Here is a 16,467-nt window from a genome sequence, read left to right as displayed (position 1 = left end):
TGTCTCCCTCGGAGAACTTTATTGTGCTCACATGACTTCACCTTGTCCACAATGGACTCCCCGGACTCGTCAAACAACGCTATGGGACTGAACTCAGTCCCGCACTTTAGCCTCCATCAAACCGGAGATATCCCAGGCGCTTGACTCAATATTAGATGAGCTCCATGCTGCTGAAGAAACAACGTCCTTGCGCACTTCAACGTCTGGACCACAGGTCAACCACCCGACATGGTTCCCATCATCGTCAAAACCTCGTCAAGTCTTTTCGGGGACTCGTTCCAACAACCTTACGAAGTCCTGTCCCCTCTGCAAACAAGTACGCCGCACTGATTGCAGTCATTTCCTCAGTGAGTGTCCTTTCCTCCCCGAACGAGATCGTCGGTACATCGCCAGAGTACGCCATGTGGCTGACATAACTGAAGAGTCAGACGACGAGTCTGGAGACATAACATATGCCCATATGGACAAGGTAGTTAATAACATAGACTATACAGAACCGTCCACTATCTCGCGTGTCCAGACTCGCCAGTCTCCATATCTAGACACATTCCACGGCCACCACACAACCCGAGTTACCATCGACAGTGGGGCCACGGGTAACCTGATTCGTGAGACAACTGTAAGGAGGTTTGGAGCCAAGATTCATAAGAGTGCACAGTCCGCTCGTCAGGCTGATGGGTCGTCCCCTCTTCAAGTGGTTGGTGAGACCAAACTGACACTGACTCGCGACGGAAGGGAATTTCAGTTTGAGGGCCTGGTTGTCGAAAATATTGACGTAGAAGTACTAGCAGGAACACCTTTCATGGAGTCTAATGACATCTCAATCAGCCCTGCGAAGCATCAAGTTATCCTGGGTGACGGCACCACATACGTTTATGGTTCTCAGGAAGGGATCCTTAATCGCCATGCAGTACGCCGAGCTCATGTCATACGTGCCCCACCCCACACAACTACTCTGTGGCCTGGTGAGTTTATCAAAATGGTCCTTCCATGTGACATGTCGAGTATCGACTCAGCGTTCGCACTCGAACCTCGCACGGATGCCCCCAGTGCGAGGTCGCTGCGACCCATTGAGTACTGGCCCCCACCAAGTGTCATCCGTAGCATCAGCGGGAAGGTTCGGATCCCCAATTTAACTAACGAACCACGAGTTCTCAAACGACATGAGCAATTTTGCCAAATCCGCCCTGTGTACAAACCCGAAGAACACCCAAATGACTATACCGAGACCAGCCCCCCCCACCCAATTAGAACGCACACTCACTTCACTCTAAGGACACTCTTCGACTGTCACCCTCAACCCTGACAACATGTTCGCTCCTGACACACCATCAAAGTTTTGTGCCCTTCTTGAAGAGTATGATGAAGTGTTTGACCCAGTGTTCCAAGGCTACAATGGTGCTGCAGGCCCCTTTGAGGCTGTTGTTAACATGGGCCCCGTTCAGCCTCCACAACGCAAAGGCCGTCTACCACAGTATGCGCAAGATAAACTGCGTGAACTACAACACAAATTTGATGAACTAGAAAAGCTTGGAGTCTTTGCTCACCCTGCGGACATGGGGATTACTGAAGAATACCTGAATCCTTCATTCTTGATCAAGAAGCCCAGTGGCGGGTTCCGCTTCATCACAGCCTTTGCTAATGTGGGCCGATACAGCAAGCCCCAACCCTCTCTTATGCCAAACGTAGATTCCATCCTCCGCAAAATTGCTCAGTGGAAGTATCTAATTACTACCGACCTTACGAGTGCCTTCTACCAAATCCCATTATCTCACCAGTCCATGAAGTACTGCGGTATAGCCACATCCTTCCGGGGAATACGTGTGTATACCAGATCTGCTATGGGTATGCCTGGATCAGAGACGGTACTCGAATAACTCATGTGTCGCGTCCTTGGTGGTCTCTTAGAGAAGGGGACCGTCGCCAAACTCGCTGACGACCTCTATTGCGGTGGTGACACATTGGACAAACTTCTCCAGAACTGGAGAATGGTGTTGCAGGCTCTGCGTAAATGTCGACTTCGCCTCTCTGCGACGAAGACAGTTGTATGTCCAAAGAGCACCACCATCTTAGGATGGATCTGGTCTCGTGGTACTATCCAGGCCAGCCCACACCGTGTGGCTACACTCTCTACTTGTTCGGCTCCTGAGAAGGTCAGGGGAATGAGATCCTTTATCGGGGCATATAAGGTTCTCGCTTGTGTTATCCCCAACTGCTCCGCTCTCTTATCCCCCTTGGATGACGTTGTGGCTGGATGCCAATCACTGGACAGAGTTGTGTGGACTGATGAGTTACATTCTGCCTTCCACAGAGCCCAAGCTGCTCTTTCGTCAGCTCGTACAATAACTCTTCCTCGTCCAAGTGGAATATTTCGTGACGGATGGTTCGTCAAAAAACACAGCATTGGATAAACTCTGTACATCACGCGCAATGAAAGACCTCACCTTGCGGGTTTTTTTAGCGCAAAGTTACACGGACGCCAACCTACCTGGTTGCCATGTGAAGTGGAGGCCCTTTCCATTGCTGTATCAGTAAAACGCTTCAGTCCCTTCATTATCCTATCTAAACATCATGCATCCATCCTCACTGATAGCAAGCCGTGCGTACAAGCGTATGAGAAGCTCTGTCGTGGCGAGTTTTCAATGAGCCCTCGTCTATCCACATTCCTGTCCACCGTCAGCCGTTATCAAGCGACCGTACGACACCTCGCAGGATCCGCCAATGCCCCATCTGATTTTGCCAGCCGCAATGCACCAGACTGTACCGACACCTCCTGTCAAATTTGTGCATTCATAAGACGCGAGGAGGAGGACGTAGTCCTGCAGGTGTCAGCCCAAGACATTATTTCCGGCTGAACCAAACTGCCCTTCACCAACATAACTGCCTGGATAGCAGTTCAGGCAGAGTGCGCAGACTTAAGGCGGACTCATGCCCACCTGATTCAGTGCACCCGCCCATCGAAGAAAAAAACCAACATCAAGGATGTCAAACGTTACCTCCAGGTTGCGTCACTTTCCAAAGATGACCTAGTTGTAGTCCGTCGGGACAAGCCCTTGTCCTCGGCATGTGAGTGCATTATCGTCCCACGTCAGGTAGTCAATGGCTTTCTAACAGCATTACACATTCAACTGGATCACCTGAGTCATCATCAACTCAGTTCTGTGATTCACCGCTATTTTTATGCTCTTGACTTGGACTGAGCAATCGATCAGATAACCTCGAGGTGTCACCAGTGTGCTGCATTGCGCAACATTCCTCATACCATTACCAAGCAGTCCACTGGAGAACCCCCTGGTGCTGTTGGGGTATCCTTTGCAGGAGATATCATCAAACGCAATCACCAGCTAGTTCTTATATTGCGAGAATGGTCCACTTCCTACACGACATCGTGCATTGTGGAGAATGAACAACACGTCACTCTCCGCGACAACTTGATCCGCTTATGCATAGAGTTCTGGCCATTGGATGGACCACTTGCTGTCATCCGCACCGATCCGGCTCCCGGCTTCACACGTCTGGTCCACGATGAGCTTCTTAAACATCACCGGATGTGCATCGAGATTGGTCGCATTAAAAATCCCAACATGATTCCCATTGCCGAGAAAGCAGTTCATGAATGTGAAGAAGAACTTCTACGACAGGAGCCGATGGGAGGACCAGTAACTCCACTAACCCTCGCACTGGCCACCGCCAGTATGAACTCACGAGTTCGTGCACGGGCACTCTCGGCCCGAGAGATGTGGTGCCGGCGGGATCAGTTCACCAATCAACAAATCCCTTTCTCGGACTTACAAATGATACAAGCCCAACACCATCTTCGTTCCATTAACCACCCCCATAGTGAGAAGTCGAAGGCACCCATGGGGTCCGTCAAGCCCAATGTGTCAGTGGAAGTCGGTGATTTGATCTATTTGTACTCTGATCGTAACAAGTCATGCGCAAGAAACCTCTACCTCGTCTCTGCCACCGATGGACCCTGGTGCAACATACGTAAATTTGTGGGGTCCCAATTGAGGAGTGCAGCTTATCGGGTGAAAAAGTCTGAATGCTACAAAATCCCCGACTACTGGAAGGATATGCTCCCATTCCCTCGCAATCGGAGATATGGTGTTGCACAACAAACCGAGGACGTATGCCTCCAACCAGCAACAAAACCACCAGACCCCCCATTCATCCCCTATGAGCTGTCATCACCTGCTGACAGTGCTGAATCCTTCCCATTCCCTAGTAGCCAGGTACCAGATCTAGGTTCTGATGCATCCCCGAGGCTTGACACCTGTAGACCTGGTTACTCCAAAGCCATCGGTGACACCTGTGAGGAACATCCAATGGTGTCCCCAACCGTCTGGACACCAAGACGCTCCAACCGTGTACGTTACCAGCCCAAACACTTCAAGGATTTTATTTTGGATGCTTAGAGTCATATTGTGGTCACAATGCTTGCAGAAACTGTCATGGGGCAGAATAATCCCCGAGACCGGAGGACAGTCTACCCGGTGATGGTCTCAGTATACCTGACTGACTGGTACATGATTTATGTGACCTCCTCCAGCTTAAGTGACCGTTATCCTTATTTAACTTTGTGTATTCTGCCTCAGTATTTGAAGCCATGTACTGTCACATACTTTCTTCATTTATAACACCAAGAATGATAGTAGATAAATGACCTTGTAAAAAAAAGGAAAAAAAAGTGGTTACGCCAGTACAGTACGTGGTTTAATCCGTCGTGCGAGCCTGGTGCACGGGGTTACCGTGCAGGGGTGCTGTATCGTGGAAGGTTTGGCCTAGCCGGGCACGTTGTATCGTGTGTGTTATTAAAGTTGATTTCAACCTCACCAAGAACTGGTGTTTGGCCTCGGTGCTCCGTTGGGGATTCCCTTTAACCATTGTGGCGCTGAGCTTGGAAGAAGTGATGCGACTTCCTGGGGCACTCTGGGTACCAGCCATCAGGAAGTGATGCAACTTCCTGGGGCACTGTGCGTACCAACCATCAGGAAGTGATGCGACTTCCTGGAGCACTCTGGGTACCAGCCATCAGGAAGTGATGCAACTTCCTGGGGCACTCTGCGTACCAACCATCAGGAAGTGATGCAACTTCCTGGGGCACTCTGCGTACCAACCATCAGGAAATGATGTGACTTCCTGGGGCACTCTGGGTACCAGCCATCAGGAAGTGATGCAACTTCCTGGGGCACTCTGGGTACCAGCCATCAGGAAGTGATGTGACTTCCTGGGGCACTCTGGGTACCAACCATCAGGAAGTGATGTGACTTCCTGGGGCACTCTGGGTACCAACCATCAGGAAGTGATGCGACTTCCTGGGGCACTCTGGGAACCAGCCATCAGGAAGTGATGCAACTTCCTGGGGCACTCTGGGTACCAGCCATCAGGAAGTGATGCAACTTCCTGGGGCACTCTGCGTACCAACCATCAGGAAATGATGTGACTTCCTGGGGCACTCTGGGTACCAGCCATCAGGAAGTGATGCAACTTCCTGGGGCACTCTGGGTACCAGCCATCAGGAAGTGATGTGACTTCCTGGGGCACTCTGGGTACCAGCCATCAGGAAGTGATGTGACTTCCTGGGGCACTCTGGGTACCAACCATCAGGAAGTGATGTGACTTCCTGGGGCACTCTGGGTACCAACCATCAGGAAGTGATGCGACTTCCTGGGGCACTCTGGGAACCAGCCATCAGGAAGTGATGCAACTTCCTGGGGCACTCTGGGTACCAGCCATCAGGAAGTGATGCAACTTCCTGGGGCACTCTGCGTACCAACCATCAGGAAATGATGTGACTTCCTGGGGCACTCTGGGTACCAGCCATCAGGAAGTGATGCAACTTCCTGGGGCACTCTGGGTACCAGCCATCAGGAAGTGATGTGACTTCCTGGGGCACTCTGGGTACCAGCCATCAGGAAGTGATGTGACTTCCTGGGGCACTCTGGGTACCAGCCATCAGGAAGTGATGTGACTTCCTGGGGCACTCTGGGTACCAACCATCAATTCTTAAAGCCTTTGTTATGATGAGTCAGCTGGGGTGGGAGTCGAACCATCAACCTGCTCGACTCGGAGGATGCTCAAACCTTTATGCCCAGTGAAGGGAACTTTAATGCAGGAGGTCATTTGGCACATCATGTCTGCGTGATATCAAACACACAATAATTCAATCCATCTACTTAATTTCACTCCACTGGTAAGGTGCAGGGACATCACCGGGGTAATATTTTATTATTATTTCCTCTATATTTATACCTTATTTTATTTGTTTTTGAGGGTTTGTGCTGAGGGTGAAGAGAATTGGAGGTGAGGATTGAGCAAACACCGACTCCACATTCACCTTTTTGACGAGACCTTCTCACAGACATCGCGATCACTACACAGGTATCTAAGCACCATACCTGTTATCGGAATGTTTACAGTTATAAGCTAAACTGTGTGATGAAAAAGATGAAGTGATCTTTTGGATACGAGTCCTTCCATGCAAAAGAGACAACCATGTCCATTCTGAGCACTACCCACACTACTATGTTATTAAATGGCTGTGGTTGTTGTAAGGAATAAGTAATTGTTGTCGGTTTTTATAAATCACCACTGCAGCCACCTTTGGGGCATAAAAGCAAAATATTTCATGGTGGAGGATGGGAGGTCCCAGGTTGCCTGTAAAGCAGCAGAAATCACCACCAATTAAATGGTTATGAGGCACAAAGCTCCATTTTTACACATTACACCCTCTATACATGGCTGAGGGAGAGGCCTGGGCTTCTCGCCTTCACCCCCCTAAAAAAAAAAATGTCCTCATTGCTCAAAACTACTGCTCCCCTTGCCAAGTTCCTTGCATGATTCAGTATCAAAACAATGCAAAACTTTACATGCTGTGGCCCATCTTTCAAGTTTCCAGCTTTTCCCTCGTAAGACTTTCTTTCTGTATCCATCTTGTCCACCCCATGTGTCCTTCCCAACCTCTCAGTCCACCACATTGTTTGTCCAAATCTCCTCTATTTTGTTCTTCAACTCTGCTGATGGTGTTACCCCTCTCTCCCTCTCCTGTACTGTTCCTTTTGTTCTGTTCCATGTTATACCGCTTCCACGAGCATTGACCTTGTGTACAACAAATTGTGTGTGTGTGTGTGTGTGTGTGTGTGTGTGTGTGTGTGTGTGTGTGTGTGTGTGTGTGTGTGTGTGTGTGTGTGTGTGTGTGTGTGTGTGTGTGTGTGTGTGTACAATAAGCCTTGCCAATGCTACCAGAATCTGCATAAATATATCTCGTTAGCAGTGATGTAACATTTTTACAGCATATATGCATCTGGAGTAGCCCACTTGTCATGTGGAGAGATAAACGACAAGCAGGTATGCCAGACATATGCAAATACGTTTGACGTGCAAGGATACTTGTCGTTCATTGCAATTGATAGACAGCCTTGTTACAAGCCCCTTCCAGAAGCGTTGACCAACTGTGGACAAAAACCACTATGGCATTTCATGGATATTGAAAAAGGTTTAAATAATAATTTAATAGAAATTTATCTCTTTTTTTTTTCCCCTTTATTCTTTGTGAATACAAAGTCGAGGCTCATAGAAAAAAACTAGAACGTGGAACAGATTACGATGCAACAGACCAAAAGGAACAGGAGAGAGGGAGTGGAAGGGGGACACCAACAGCAGGATTGCGGGACAAAATATAGTTGGACAAATAAGGGGTGTGGGGAAGAATGAGGGCTAGGGAAGGGGACATAAAGGGTAGACAAGATAGATACAGAGGAAAACTCTCAGGAGGGGGAAAACTGGGAATTTGGAAGGAGGTGGGGTGGGGGTGGAGGGTAAATGAGGGTAAAAAACAAAAAGATAATGGTTTTGGATTGGGGATGATCTGAGATGTTGGTGAACAGCTGTCTTGAAGACCTGGAAGAAAGATTGAGATTGAATAGAATGTGGAAGTTGGTTTCACATATGGGAAAAAAAGAGGAACAAATAAATGGAGGGTGAGCAGTGATCCTGCATTTTCGTAGTATCACCAGAAAGGGGTTGATGGTGGACCACATCCACCCTGCAGAAACTTGGGGGGGTGAGGGGGTTAGGGAGCATGGAAAGAGCAGAGGGTGAAAGACCAGAAATGAGGCAACAGAAGACAGTGAAACAACCGACCTGTCTGCAATGGCAAAGTGATAGTCTCATAGATTCAGCTTCATCGCGGGAGATTCCAATGATCTTGGAAAGCCGTGGTTTCCCCAATATCAATATGAGCAAGATGTGAGTCAGGGGGAGAGCAATACTCTGCAGATAAAGGCTTCGAGGTGGATAGGACTTCAGGTGTGCCAAGGAAGGACTCTGTACGGCAAAGGATGCCCAGTCGACAATTGGCTTTGGAGGCCAACTTTGAAATGTGGTTTTCCCAAGAGAGATCATGGCTGATAGTGAGACCCAATAGTTTGAATGACTGAAATTCCTCAAGAAGATTGTTAATAAAGTATAGACGGGAGTGTTTTATGGACGGTGTTTTCAGAGAGAGAGAGAGGAGAGTGAGATTTGTCAGGATTGAAAGACATTCCAAGTGTTTGACCATCTTGTGATTCTATCAAGGTCTGAAGAGACAGAAGAGGTTGATGCCTGCCTATTAGAAGGAGTCGTGTGGGCCTGTTGGTCCATTGGATAAAATTTTCATTGGTCTTCGCAGCCTTGTGAAGCCTGGTGTCCTGAGTTTGAGCCCCCTTGGCTGCTGAAATAACACCAGCTGGGGTTGACTCAGCCTGTCATCCTTCTGAGGTCAGTGAAATGAGTACCGGTGTATTAGTAAAAAGGGGCACAGCATCAGCGGCACAGTTGTGCTTCCAAGAAATGATAGCTACCCAGCAGCCAAGCTGTCATACGCAAGAACAGAACAGCCTTGTAGCATACCCACCTGCTGTACTACTTGAATATTAGCTTGCCTTTCACCAAGCCCACCCACATGTGATTGGGGCAAGTGTGGGGATTATATAATATGTTCGTTATTATTGTTATTGCCATATGATATTACTATTCTTATTATTGTTATAAATATTATTAGTATTAATTAATACATGCTTAGTTACAATTTATAATCATTCTTTTTGTAAAAAAAAAATTGTAATATGAAGACCATGCTGTGGAAGGACATATCAAGCTGCTCTGTCCACCTTAACATGGCGTGTGTTTAAAACATGTGAATTCTTCCAGATATTTTGTCAGTAATTAGCCTAATCAACTCAGGAAATCATGACATCATTATGGTGTATCACATTCCACATCAGAAAGCTCCAGTCAAACTCCACAAAAACATGCCACACACACACACACACACACACACACACACATCTCATCCATTTATCATAGAGCTTTAAAGGGTCTACATGGCCTTCTGGGTCCTTGGGGTCTTTTGGGTCCTTAGGAACTTTTTGTCTTTGGGGTCTTTTGGGTTTTCAAGGTCTTTTGGATCCTCTGGCTCTTTTTGGGGTTTTCAAATTTCGAAGGTGTCTCAACAGTCTAAAGGGTCAAAAAGGTACATTCCAATAGGAAGTAATTAATTAATAGACACAAAAAGCATGCCTGACACACACATGCACACACGCGCACACACACCTACACACAGCTCATCCATTTATCAATGATGAGGGATGTCACGGCACAGGGTGGAGTCATCCACCGAGATCTTTGGTATCATTGCCAGTTGCTGGTGCCCAATATGGGTCCACACGGACTACGATTTGTGGCCAAACAGACATCACGCCCCATTAATGACCTCAAACACAACTTCTGTTTCAACAATTACAAGTCTCGGTATCATTCCGTCAGCCTGTAATGTAATTAAGTAAGTAATTAAACAAAGCTCCTGGCAGGTGATGCCGATACTTCATATCAGGTAGGTCTCGTTTGGATCGTATGGCAATGCAGTATATAATTAATTGTTCGTTTTCATAACCTGCTCTTTGCCCTCATTTAAGGTCGTGATGACATAACAAACAAAATGGTGTTCACTAAGAAACAATGACAACCTGATACCATAACCGCTCCGGGGGCAAACAAACTAATCAGCTTTCAGTGCTGTGGGGTGACACTGGTGTGTACCTTTGCAGAAACGGTTACAATAATTCGACTCGCATGATGTGAATGTATTTGCATTACATTAGCTTATGTCTGCTTTCATGCCTTTTTTAAAAGCAAAGCCACACGATCTATCAATGTACGAATGAACTGTCATTTAACCTGGACTCTTACACCGACAACATAGTATATACACCACTAAATAGGGGGGGGGGGAACATTAGGTTAATAATTAGTTATTTTTTCTACAATTTTGTCTCCCCCAGACTATTTTTCAGAATTTGACAATGCCAGTACTAACAGATAGGTACGAAGACTAAAGTGTGGACATAAATCTGTCGGTTCTTGAATGGCTGCTACCACTGAGACCGTTTGAATGAATTTCATTTTGCATCATTCACCCCCATTGAGTTTCCATTGGAGGCACAAAGGGGAGCGGAGCGGAGCACACCCTACTCCGGAGACTCCAAGGTAGTCTAACATTTCATGAGATAAGGACCCTTCATCGTTCTTGAAGTCTTGAGGCTCTTTCCCTGTACGATATCTCGCGTACATAGTCGGGGCACTCTTGCAGCCCAGCCCGTCTCTTTGTGGCCATCCTTTCATCCAAACTTGATTTTTGTGTGCTTGGTGTACAGGAACGACCTATATTCCAACCACCAGCAACTTTTTGTTTTTAACAGATTATTATTCGCACCAAAGGTCAAAGTGTACATCATTTTTGCATCTTGTGAATAATCACTGGAATTGGATGGAAGATACAAATTCCTTTTTCAACTTTCTTTCATTTCACGGGATAGAAAGCGGCTCAGAACGTAACAGGACAAAATAAGTAGTTTCGAGAGGAGGGAAACATCAACAGCAGAGCCGAAGGCCAACATGGAGGCAGACTTGGACAAACAATGGGTGTGGGGAGGAATGTGGGGCAGGAGGGGATGCATGGGGTGGACAAGATTAATATATAAGGAAACTCCAAGGAGTGGTGGAAAATTGGAATTTGGAGGGATTTGGGTGGGGGTAACGAGGGTAGAAAAGATCATGGTTTTGGATTGGGGATGATCTGAGATGGTGATGAACAGCTATCTTGAACACTTGGAGGGAACAATGAGATTGAAGAGGATGTGGAAGTTGGTTGCACAGGTGGGGGAAAAAATAGGAAGGTAAACTCTTAATTTGCAAAAAAAAGCTGCAAAGATGGCGCTATTGTTTTTTTCAACTTATATCCACGTTGTCTCAACAAAATGTGTACATGCTTTATGTATTAAAAGCTACTGCATATCATCTCGTCGTTTTGCACTGCCATATGGGGTGGGTACCAGCCGATTGATGATGTTCAATCGTTCCATCACAGGAAAACTCTATCTGCTAGGTATTATTAACTCTCTCTCTCTCTCTCTCTCTCTCTGCTCGTTAATTTACTTTTCTCAAATATTAAAGTCTGTATGCATTTTATTGAGACACCATGTAGTAAGACAATATCCACATTTTATCGCTGCAACAGCTGCATGGGTCCATGTACTCGTACTTAAGATGTCAGCAATGCGCTCCACCCTGAAGGAAGCGATCAACAATGGGTATGGCATTTCAATGTATCAAAGTATTTTGACAAACTCTGCTCCTAAGTCATCAAGAGCTTAACAGAAGATCCCTTGAGGCCACTCGTGGTTATATACAGAGGATTTACCTCCAAACCAGGTCTACCTGGCCTGATTCACACAGGCTCACTGTCAGGGACTGCAATCTACCTTACTCCACGATTGCTCTTCATTCATTTCATAATTCATTCACTTTATTTTTTTACCCTGTAAGCATGTGTACTCAATGACCTCTTTGGCTTGATTGCGCCGGATCCAGTCGTATCTCGAAAGGGAGGCAAAGATCTCGGAAAGTAAACCTTTTACCTTGACAAAAGGTAAACAAATTGACAATGGAGTGATGGGGGAATAGGTGGATACCTGATACCGATGGACAGTGCCAGCAAAAGTAGAAAAGTTCCCAGGTGGGCATGGCACTTTACAGCCGATGATAGTGAAGTTACCTTGACATGTTAGACTGTTAGAGGGAAGAGCAGTGATGGGCACATTGGAATCTGAATGATGCCTGAACCATTTGCACCTGTAAAGGATATTCACTGTAAAAGTGAAATCCATTTACCAATGGACTAACTCAATTCATTGTGATGTCCATGTACAGTACAGGACTTTCACCTGTATCTAAGTCTTCTTGCATCGTTTTTTTTTTTCTTTTTTTTTGCAACACCATGAACAGGTAAGCTCATAACTGTTGTGATAACGTGAAAGGAATAATGTCTCCATCGGAATGTGGTAGTGCTTAAAAACTGACGCCTGCAGAACCTGTTGGTCTCCGAAAGTTGTCAATCCAGAATTGAGCAACATTCCTTGAGATAAGAACAGCTACTAAAATCTAGAATGACAGGAACGTTAGGTAACTCCACAATAAGTCACCCTGAACCCTCCTCTGCACCTGCGTTACGTTTGACCATTCCTATGAAAATGGAACTGTTCTCTCGGGGAGACTCCATTTAAAATTCTTTTGTGTTTCAGATTAGTGACCTTTGTCATTCAGCATTTTTAAAAACGTCTCAGTGGAGAAAGAAACAGAAGGAATTGTTTTCTAAAGCAGCATTGCCTGAAAGTATCAACATATGAAGCAGCCGGGCATCATTCCCAGGGAGCCAAGGATCTCATGAGACTCCATACGAGCCTCACCCAAGGTTCACCGCATTCGGTCTAGGGTCGTTGACCACACGGACTGATGCTTCTTTCTGCTTCCTGTGTTTTAAATCTGAAATTTTTTTTTGGTTTGTTTAACTAAAGTATACAAGCTTAACCTATTGGTTTCTTCATATTTTGGGGAACTTACAAGTCATTGTTCATAATTGCTCATCACACCTGTATTACTGCCTCCGCCACTGCCTAAGGTGGACGCAGGTTACTGTATGTTTTCACCCCTGTCTGTTTGTCTGTCTGTCTTTGTCTCTGAGCATGATATCTCAAAACGTTTTGAACGGATTCGGACAAAACTTGGTGGACAGGTTGGTTAGGTGATGAGAACAAGCTGATTCGATTTTGGATATGGTACGGGGTCCAGATCCGTCCTTGTAATGGGATACAAAACGTACGCTGTTCAGCGTAGCGAAGGTATGCGTTCTACTGAGTGTGGTTCTCGTGACTTTTTTTGTCGTTGTTTAAAAAAAATTTTGAGTGTGATTTACAAATATCCGTTTTTTTAAATATAATTCTCCATAATTCAATACCGACGGAGGAACTTCATTTCATTTTCTGAAAGATTAAAAAAGTAAATAGTAAAACGAAAGCCCTTTTAACGTCCTGTTTTATGCACAATGTGGAAACAAACTCACTATGTCAGCAGTTTCTGGGCCAATTGTTAAGTCACAGAGCATGATCTCATGATGCGATAAGTACACGGAGCACCAAGCCCCTTAATGGAATGCTATTTTGTGGTCTGGTCTCAGGCATGGAATTTTAGTGTATGTTGAGAATGTAGTGAATTTTTTTTTTAATATGACAGCTTGTCTGTGCTGTTTGGAAATGTTTCCCTGAATGCGGAAATGAATCGAGTGTTTCTTAATCTCGAAAATGGATACCTATTGGTCGTGCTCGTCAACCAAAACTCAAACGAGCAATCATGGCAATTTGTTCACATCGCCCTTGTTTCATTCCGAATACACGATTGCCATTTCTCCAAGTTCATTGAAATCAGAACACTGCTTTGATATCTAAAGAAAGACTCATTGCCTTCAAGATTGTCAATTTCGATGTTTATAAAACTCCTTTCGATTTTGTAAACCATTAATGGCCAGCATGTTATCTTCTTTGCAAAATCTTTCTCTCTCTCCTCTCTCTCCCCTCTCTCCCCTCTCTCCCCTCTCTCCCCTCTCTCCCCTCTCTCCCCTCTCTCCCCTCTCTCCCCTCTCTCTCCTCTCTCTCCTCTCTCTCCTCTCTCTCCTCTCTCTCCCCTCTCTCCCCTCTCCCCTCTCTCCCCTCTCTCCCCTCTCTCCCCTCTCTCCCCTCTCTCCCTCTCTCCCCTCTCTCCCTCTCTCTCCTCTCTCTCCTCTCTCTCCTCTCTCTCCTCTCTCTCCTCTCTCCCCTCTCTCTCCTCTCTCTCCTCTCTCTCCTCTCTCTCCTCTCTCTCCTCTCTCTCCTCTCTCTCTCTCTCTCTCTCTCTCTCTCGTTCTCTCTCTCTCTCTCTCTCTCTCTCTCTCTCTCTCTCTCTCTCTCTCTCTCTCTCTCTCTCTCTCTCTCTCTCTCTCTCTCTCTCTCTCTCTCTCCCCTCTCTCTCTTGCTTGTACCTTTCGTGGTCACCGTGGTCATTGGGGGGCTGTGCATCGACATAAAGAGAAACACGATTGGACATCATTCCTGTCGCCTTTTTCTTTTATACAAGATCAAGTCTCGTGGAAGAGCGAGTACGCTGAATGGATCAGGATGCAACAGAACAAAAGCAACAGAAGAGAGGGTGTGGGGGGACACCGACAGCAGAGTTGAATGATAAAGTAGAGGGAGACTTGGGACAAAGAATGGGTGTCGGGAGGAATAAAGGGGTAAGGGAGGATGCAGGGGGTGGACAAGATGAAAACAGAAGGAAACTCCGAGGAAGGAAAAACTGAAAATTTGGAAGGAGGTGGGCTTGAGGGTGGGGGAGGAGGAAGGAGTTAACGGGGATCGAAAAGATCACGGTTTTGGATTGGGGCCGATCTGAGATGCTGGTAAACACCTGTCTCGATGACTTGGAGTGAAGAATGAGATTGAAGAGAATGTGGAAGTTGATTCTACAGGTGGGGAAAAAGAGGAGCGAATGAGTGGAGGTGGGCACTGATTGTGGTTTTTGGGAGTTTCACCAGAAGGTGATTAGTGGTGGACCATGTGCACCTTGCAGAAACCTGCAGGGAGACGTGGGGTGGGGTGGGGGGGACAAAGCATGAAAAAAGCAGAAGGTGCAAGACCAGGAAGGAGGCAGTAGAAGACGGAGAGATCACCAACCTGTCTGTGATGTTAAAGTGATAGACCCATCGACTCAGCTTCATCACGGGAGATTTCAATAATCTTGAAGGCCTTGGTTTCCACGGCATCATGCTGAGCAAGGTGTGAAGCAAGGGAGCCAGCCTAGGATCTAGAGGACCTAGAGAGTCTTAGGGATCTTGAAGTGTCTCAAAGGGTCTATTGCAATTAATACACATACGTTCTTTGCAGACAAAAAAAACAGACAGACAAACAAATGGACCCAAATGCAATGGCAAGGGTAATAATAGATAGATGACTGAGGAGAGCTCATGTGATGTGATTGGTAAGGATGTTAAATATTTCGAAGTTTTATGAAAGGATGCTATAGATAAGAAAATGGATGATTTGAATCATCCTCGACATCCTTGTATAGTCTCTCATCAGTCAGGAAGAATTCCACTTCCTTGGGTTAAAACAAGTGGATTTAGAAATTATTTCTCGCTTTGTGCTATGAGGCAATAACAATGAATCATTCTCTAAATTAATGTAATGAAGGTGTTGCTGTTTGAGATCAACTGTGTTTGAATGATTTGGTATTTACAAAGAATTATGCTGTACAGGTGTTTGTGTATGTTTTTTTTTATGTGACATGTGACAAATTTATGTGTTTTCGGTTTTCTTCAATGGTTTATTCGAGCAGAGGGTGGTGAGACAAATGCGTGAGAAAGTTTGGTGATACCACGGGGTGGTCTCTTCGTCTACTGCCTTTTTTGGCTGCTGGTTGCATCATTGGTTAGGGGTGCGGCTATGCTACTGATGCAGTGCCCCTATTACCAGGACACTGGTGCTCATTTTGCTGACCTCGGAAGGATGACAGGCTGATTCAACTCCCTGGTGTTAATTCAGCGGAAAACGGGACTCGAACTCAGGACTCTAGGATCCCAAGCAACCACCCTAACTGCTGTTAGCCTGGATGGGTTTGAGGGTTGTGGAGTAGCAGCTGAAACCCGAATCCCCTCCAGGTTCCTCTTGATGACTCCATCTTTGCTCTTTACTTATTCGAGTTCCTTCTGATGACTCCAATGCAGTATTTACTATTCCATTGGATTATGGAAGTGGATGACAGAGCTCTCATCGAAGGTATTCAATTGGCATATGTAGTGGATTTATTGCTTATTGTTTATTTATTTGTTTGTTTTTTTGCAAATTTATTGTACAAAACGACTGGGAAGATGAATTTCGTATTTTTACATGATCGACTAGAATGGCACTCGGTAGAGCCCATACCTCCACCAGGCTGAACAGGTTATGTTTTGTATTCCACTGAGAGGCCGGATCTTGATCCAGACCTGAACCAAGATCTAATTGGCTTGTTCTTGTCACCTAACCAACTCATCCACCCAGTGTTGTCATAATCCATTCA

The sequence above is a fragment of the Eptatretus burgeri genome, chromosome 16 (genome assembly GCF_056783735.1).
Source record: "Eptatretus burgeri isolate ZD-2024b chromosome 16, Ebu_testis_v1, whole genome shotgun sequence".
In the NCBI taxonomy this organism is placed as follows: Eukaryota; Metazoa; Chordata; class Myxini; order Myxiniformes; family Myxinidae; genus Eptatretus; species Eptatretus burgeri.
The sequence above is the reverse complement of the archived record's forward strand: the minus strand, read 5'-3'. Positions refer to the sequence as shown.